Source organism: Nelumbo lutea, chromosome 5, assembly GCF_056320005.1.
Source record: "Nelumbo lutea isolate HS-2025 chromosome 5, American lotus-T2T, whole genome shotgun sequence".
Lineage (NCBI taxonomy): Eukaryota > Viridiplantae > Streptophyta > Magnoliopsida > Proteales > Nelumbonaceae > Nelumbo > Nelumbo lutea.
The window spans coordinates 22,142,314-22,150,391 of NC_142688.1; positions in this window are offsets into that span (position 1 = coordinate 22,142,314).

The window sequence follows — 8,078 nt, forward strand, 5'->3', positions numbered from 1 at the left end:
TAATTGTTAAATATAAAATTAATTGATTTTAAATTATTAAACTATATTTAAGGTTAATTATTTTTTATTAGCTTTCCTTTCATTAACAATTATTAGATTCAATTAACTATATTAAGTTTTTATTATTCAATTGAATGTAAGTTCATTAGTAAAAACTAATTATAAAACTAATAATTGTTAGATAATTTTGCATTAGTTTTATATTATTTTTAAATGAATGTTGGCTTTTAATTTATCTTATTGCTTTTTGTTAGTTTATATGATTTTTATTATATTGGTGAAAATATTTTACTAATAAAAATAATTAATCATTTTTATCTTATTTTATTAATAAAACTAATCATTAGTAACCATTACTGTCAAATAATGGAAGTAATTTAATTACAGATTATAATCAATTACCGATTATAATTACTAACCATTACTGATTATAATTACTGTTATAATCAAACCCGAATTTATTTATAAACCCAGTTTAGATAAATATAGTTATCTATTTATTTTAACCCGATTTTAATAATTACTGATTATTACAGTAATTTAATAAATATTTAATTAATGATTATAATTAATAATTATTGTTATCATAAATATTGTTAATAAAAAAATATTTACTTTAAATTAAAATTATAAATATTGTTAAAAAATTTAGTAATTATTGTTATATTAAAAATAATTAAAAATGTTATTAAAGTATTGTTATTGATTATTTAACACTATTGATTTAATTAAATTTGGTAATTATTAATTTAATGAATATTGTTAATAACTCGTATTCATAGATTTAATAATTACTGTTGTATTAAAAATTACTAAATAATATTATTAAAACTAATATTACTGATTATTTAATGAAATATTATAACTACTTACTATTATTGATAAATTCTGTTGATAATTAAATATTTAATAATAATGTTAATAAAATACAACAAAGATAATGTTTGTCTTTTAGCTTACTGAATTTCTTTGGTTTAATTTTTTGGGTTTTGTACTTTGAATATTGTTACATAATGTTAGTTAAAAATGCAATTAGCAATTTAGCATTTAGCTAATGAATTGCTTTAATTATTAATTTAATGAATATTGTTAATAAATCCTGTTCATAAATTTAATAATTATTGTTCTATTAAAAATAACTAAATAATATTATTAAAGCTATCATTACTGATTATTTAATAAAATATTATGATTACTTACTATTTATTGATAAATGTTGTTAATAATTACATATTTAATATTTAATATTAATAAAAGTCAGCAAAAATAATATTTGTCTTTTTGCTTATTGAATTTCTTTTGGTTTAAAATTTTGGGTTTTGTGTTTTGAATATTGTTACATAATGTTAATTAAAAATGCTGCTTGCATTTAGCTTAATGAATTGCTTTGGTTTACATTTATAGATTTTGTTATTTGAATACATTTTGTAAGTTAAAAATATTGATATTTGAATTTTTTTATTTGATAATTGTTACACCTAAAATTGTCAAATAATTATAAAAACTATCAAATATGAATTAAAATTTTACCATTATTATACATAAATTACCAATATTTATAAAAAAATTATGAAAAATAAATAAAAAAAAATTATCACAATTTATTAGACTTTAGAATGATAATTACTTAAAATCATCAAATAATATAATCCTTAATACATTAAAATAATTTGCCAAAAATTATCATAAACTAGTAAAAATGTCCAAAATAGCCACTAAATTCCATAAAAATGATAAATTACTATAGTTTACCAATAAACTATCATATAATAAATATAATTAATTTCCATGTAATTTATATTTACCAAGAATTATTATAAATTATTATATAATATAAATTACCAGAATTTAATAGAACTTAGGGAAAATTAACCAATAATTTCCATAAAATATGACAAAATAGATGAAACTAGTATAACTTTGTAAAAATAACCATTAAATTCAAAAAATTAGTAGAACTTATGATGATAATTACTTCAAATTATCAAATAATATGAACCTAAATAAATTACAATAATTTGTCAAAATTTGCATTTCGTTTTCCCCTACATCGCACGGGTCTCTGCTAGTATGAATTGATTATAATTTTATAGTAAATTACAAGACACCCTTTTGTACTATGGGGTATGTGACAAAGACCCCCTTGGACCTTAATTGTTAGACAAAGAGCTCTCTCATTAGCGTTCCGTAAGTTAAAAAAAAAAAAAGGACTGTCATCTCATTGTTTAAGATTTTTCTAAATGTCCAAACTACCATTTTCTTTAGTATATGAAATTACTTTTTTTTACACTTTGTAATGTCCATTGCCTTTGCCATTGAATCTAATTGAAATGACTATGGCAAAGACAATGGTGAATGTCTAGAGTGACACTAGGCCCAAAGTATGACTTTTCTAGAACCCTATTTTTAAGTATAGATTTTCTAAAACTTATTATTTTTGTTAAAACTATTCACTTGGTCAAAACCTATTCAACCTATATGGTTTAACCATTGACCCTTTTAATGTAGTCATTGGGCCATGGGTTGCAATATATAATGTATTGGACACTTCTAGAAGACTTAAATTTCATGTTTAATTACCTGATTGGGGCAATTTTTTTTATATATTTTATTTACGTTGGGGAGATTTTCACAACATATGCAACCACACTATTAAAAAAAAAAAAAAACTCATTATGTGGTCTCAAATATAAATTTTCACATATTTTCTTTATAAAAAGTTAAAATCTGAAATAAAAGTACAATCTGAACCTAAAAAAAAAAACATACACACACAAATGTAGTTAAATTATATCATCTTATACATATACATGTGGATGATGTGCCATATTTTGATTTGTCTAGGCCGGACAATTGAACCGTTGACCAGTGACCTAGAGGCAAACACTATTCAGCATCCAAGGCAGTTTTTAAAAGACTCATTTTACTTGTTAACTGAATTAAATGATATTTAATCTAAACGTAAATTACTCAATTGATTAAAAAAAACTTTTAAATTGAAGTAGATTATTCAGCCTAATAATATATCATTGAATATCTCTATTTTAATATATATATTTTTATTGATGGTTATAATTTAATAAAACATATATAATATATATAAAGTTATACTTAAATTGAAATGGATATAGATATAGATAAAGTTAGTGAATTTTAGGCAATTTAATGGAGTAACAAATACGAAAGAGAATTAATGTCATTAGTTATTTAAGGATAGAGTTAATGGCATGATTAATGAAAAGAGGCAATTGAAGAGTTAATGAGAAAGACGAGAGGGAGTTAATTGCGAGTTAATGGTAGGAGACAAAAGTGTCAAAGCTTATTGGGCACGTTAATTATTTTGTTTATTATTAAAATAAAGTGCTTCTTAAAAAATGATAATTTTTATCAAAAATAACTATAAAATAGGAGAATGCCAACTTGGCACATTCAATTTTAATATATAGATATAGATTTGTTATACATAATATAATATAATAGATTGTACGAAATAAGAAAATAACACATCAAAATTGGACATATGAGTACATAGTTCATGACCCTGAAAATTTTGTATGTGTTTAAAAAAAGTTATGAAAATCGTTTTTTTTTTTTTCAAATCGAAATAGGTTTCAATGTTTTTTGGTTGGATTGACCGGTCAATGGCTTTGGCCAAATTTTTAACACATTCTAATTTTGGGGTATGACCAAACTAGTCAAGTTCAATTATCTAAACATTTGTAAGAGCCATAGCTCGAGCCTAGTCTTGGGCCCAAAACATAAGCCTAACCCCACACTCAGGCATAGTCTCTTATGTATAAAAATTACATATATGTAAAAATGTTTGATATTACATGGCATACACAGTAAGTATATAAAATTTATTTTGTACATTACCGGTATAAGGTCACATGCAAAGCACATGTTTTTTATACGTTATAGATATAACATAACATATTACGTATCATTTTATAATATATATAATATAAGATGACATAGAAATATCTGCAATTTTTTTCTCATTTACACTACTCATGTGGCACATGCAAGGGAGTTTCATTTGATACCAACAATTGTATGGCTTCGTACATTGGGAGCATCTCGTTGTGAAGGACAATGTGGATATTTCTAATGTATGAACCCAATGACTATTGGGATTGTATGTTGGGGCTAAAGCCAAACTCTGTGCAAAAAGAATAGAGCAAAATAGAAAAATGTATATGGGTTATCTATCACCCCTCATTCAATCCACACATTTTTGGGCTTGGGCTTAGATTTTGTACATTTACTAGTAGGGACACATATGATGCACGGGTTTTGTTAAGCGAAAGTGAAAATAGTAGAAACACATAATAGTATATATTTTTTATATATTTTAACTTTTTTAAATAATTAATATTTGTTTATGTTTTGTATGCTAATGTTAATAATTTTGTTACAATACAAAAATGGCAGTAATTGATTTAAGTTAAATTAATAGTCTAATATCTAATAAATAACAATAGTGTAATCTCCAATAATCATTGAAATTTATAGCAAAAAAATACATAAATATTAAAAATAAAATTATAACAAAATACAATAAATACCAAAAATATATTTAATTATACAATAAATGGTATAAACCCCAATAGTAGTTTAACCTATAATAAATATTATTACAATGAAAACACATAATTATTGACAATAAATTTATAACAAAAAATACAATAAATCATTACTACAAATACAATAAATATTAATTTTAGTATATATAAAAATATAATAGATATAGATAAAGATTCTCACATTATTATTATTAAATACTAAATACTTTGAGATTTATTTTATAGAATTATTAATTAATGTAAGGGAAATAGTGTTTTTATTATTAATACAATAATAATTGTAATTATTATTTTGTTTTAGTATATGTTAAAAATACTTTTTGTAAGTTATTAGATATTTTTGTTATATGGAAGCTTAAATAACCTCAAATTATTTATTTATTTTTTCATTATTTCAAAAATATTTATCTTTTAAATTATTTATATTTTATATTTTCATTATCAAATACTGTTAAATCTATTGTAATTATTTTCATGCTGTTAATACAAATTTCCATTGTTTAATATGTTTTATTACTTGAACATTAATTTAAATGTAAGTTAGGTATTACATAATTTTGTTGTTTTAAATATTTAACATTTAGTTATGTTAAATATTTTTATTTAAAGTATTTTGTTACATTACTTTAATGGTTTGACATAATATTAAATATTTTTATATAATTATTTATCAATTTTAAATATTTTGTTATTTAAAATATTTAATTATTAATATATTTAGATAATATTTTATTTTTGAATTATATTAAACTTGTGTTATTTTAGTATATTCTAAAATACAAAATATTATTTAATTATTAAATTGATTAGTCCATAAAATTATAATTTATATTGTTATTATAGATTTTCGTTATGATGGCTTCTATGCTAATAATATTTTTGTATGTATTTTTTTTTATTAATCCAGATGTGGGGCTACACAAGATGGGAGATAATACGTCCCCAAATATCATAACAATAAATAATTCTTACAAAGTTGGGAATAAAGGAAAAAGAAACAACATTGGAGAGTGCAACCTTACCTAGCCTATCAGCTGCATAATTACCTTCCCCGTAGGTGTGACAGTAAACAACTTCACCATCAATCATATCGATCAAAGAATTGCAATCTTCAATTATCAATCTCGTTCTCCACGAGATTCCACGCAATTTTTAAAGTGTTGATAATTAGCTCGGAATCACATTCGATGATGATGTTTTTGTTGTTGAAATCAAGGGAAAGATTGTGGGTTTCCTAAACAATCCAAATTTCAGCAAATTTGATAATCGTTTTGAAATTCATAATTTAGCCTGAGACGATTTATAGCCACACAAGTAGTCGAGGACAGATTGTTGATGCAATAAGCATCAAAATTAATATCGATCTTATTCATATTTGGACTTATATATATATCATCCAGTTTTGAGTCAACAGTTTGATTGTCTGGTTTAAACTAATGGCCCGTTCTGACAATAAAATTTATAAGTAATAAATTATGAAACCATTATGGCCACCAGTTTTTTGATTGACGGTTCAATCGCTTGGGTCAATGGGTCGCTGACCGATTCAATGGTTTTTTGCTAAGGGTCACGATTGGGGTAAAATGGAACCGATTGCTTGAATGATTCCCAATTAAAAATGGCAATTCGATCGTTCGGGTTTTGTTGTCATTTGTGCGTGTGACTCATATGACTCAAAAACGAAAGTGTTATGGCCATTGTTTTTTAGGTTGATGATTTGACTGCCCAGTTTGAACAAACAGCTCGTAATGACAACAAAAACTAAAAAAAAAAGAAATAAATAGCCAAAAATGATTGAATGGGACAACGGTCGACGATTCGACCATCCGGGTCAATGGGTCATTGATTGATTCAACGGTTTTTGGCCAGGGACCGGGATTGGGATAAAACGAAACCAGTTTCTTGGGCGGTTTCAAATTAAAAATTTTTTAAATTATCAAAAAACCATTGAATGGGTCAACGGGTTGACAATTCGACTGCTTGGGTCAATGGGTTGTTTGTCGATTCAATGGTTTTTGTCCAATAACCGGGATTGGGGTAAAATGGAACCGGTTGCTTGGATAATTCCTATGCCGAAATGTCCATCCATCCAGGTCAATGACAGTTCGAAAACCATGGTTTTTTTATGCTTTTGGATTTTCACTATTCAAAGGTTTATTCTACTCTTAGTTTTATTCGAGTGTATGCAGTATGCTCATTTTTTTCATTTGCTTTTTTTTTTTATTGCATTTGGTATTCTTCTTCAAGATCTTTCAAAACAGGGGTCTACCACCATTTTATTTATTCAATTTTGTTTTTTTCTTTGGGTTTTCTTATGCAATGTTTTTATTTTCCCTTACAAGATGGTCTACTTTGTTTATTTATTTGATTGCATGTATGTTTAGCTCCGTCTTAAAGTGGACTCAGTTTTATGATTTTTTTCCCTTAGTTTTTTCAAATCGGTGGATTCACAACCCCTTTTTGTTTGTGTGTATTTAATGTCACTTTGGATTTATCTTTCAAAGTTTTTGAGTCCATTATAATGTCCGCCATTCCCATGACCATGGCTACAAAGTTGTTTCGTCTAATTATTGGCATATAGAGAAAACGACCAAAAAATGGAACCATTATGGCAATCAATTTTTAGAACGGATGGCCCATTATAATAAAAAAAATTTAAAAATAAAAATGGTCAAAAATCGTTGAATGGGTCGACGGGGTGATAGCCCGGGTCAACGGGTCAGTGACTGATTCAACAAATTTTGGTCAGGAACCAGGTTTGGGGTAAAACGAAACTGGTTGCTTTGATGGTTCTCAGGCCAAATAGTCTTACTGTCTAGGTCAATTGGGAGTTCTCGATGTGAAATAAATGATAATTATGAAGTAGAACTCAGAACTATCACTGTATAATCATATTCATTTATATGAGATTTTTTATTGAAGCAATATTTAAAAAATAAGCACACGATGATCTCTTGTAAGTCTTTATATTAATTTAAAGACTTGAATATTTATAATTGTAGGTTTTTATATAGAAATCATTGTATTTTTTAATGTAACAAATAGCAATGTTGCAATTCCATTTCAACCCCTTGCGAAGCAAGGCCATCTGCTAGTCTATCCTATCGGAATACTTTTATTCGAGTGGTGCAAATACCTTTATTTTTATTTTGATTAATCAAAAAACAAAATACAGTCATAAATCAAGTCACGTGCAAATACTGGACTAGTTGCAGGCATGACTGACGTGGAGTATTTGCAGTCACGTGCAAATACTTTTTTATTTGATGAAAAATTAAAAACATTAATTATTTCGTGTGTGCAAATGATTTTTTTTTCTTTTAAATTTTCTGCGCCTGATCATCGAAGAATTGGCTCAAAAGAACCCGGTTTAGTAGGCCGGACGAACCATTGACGTTGTTCAGTTTCAGTCACCACTTGACCGGCCCCACAAGGATTTCGGAATTCGGAGAGTGGCTCCGACTCCGAGTAGTATTTAAAGAGGGAAATTCA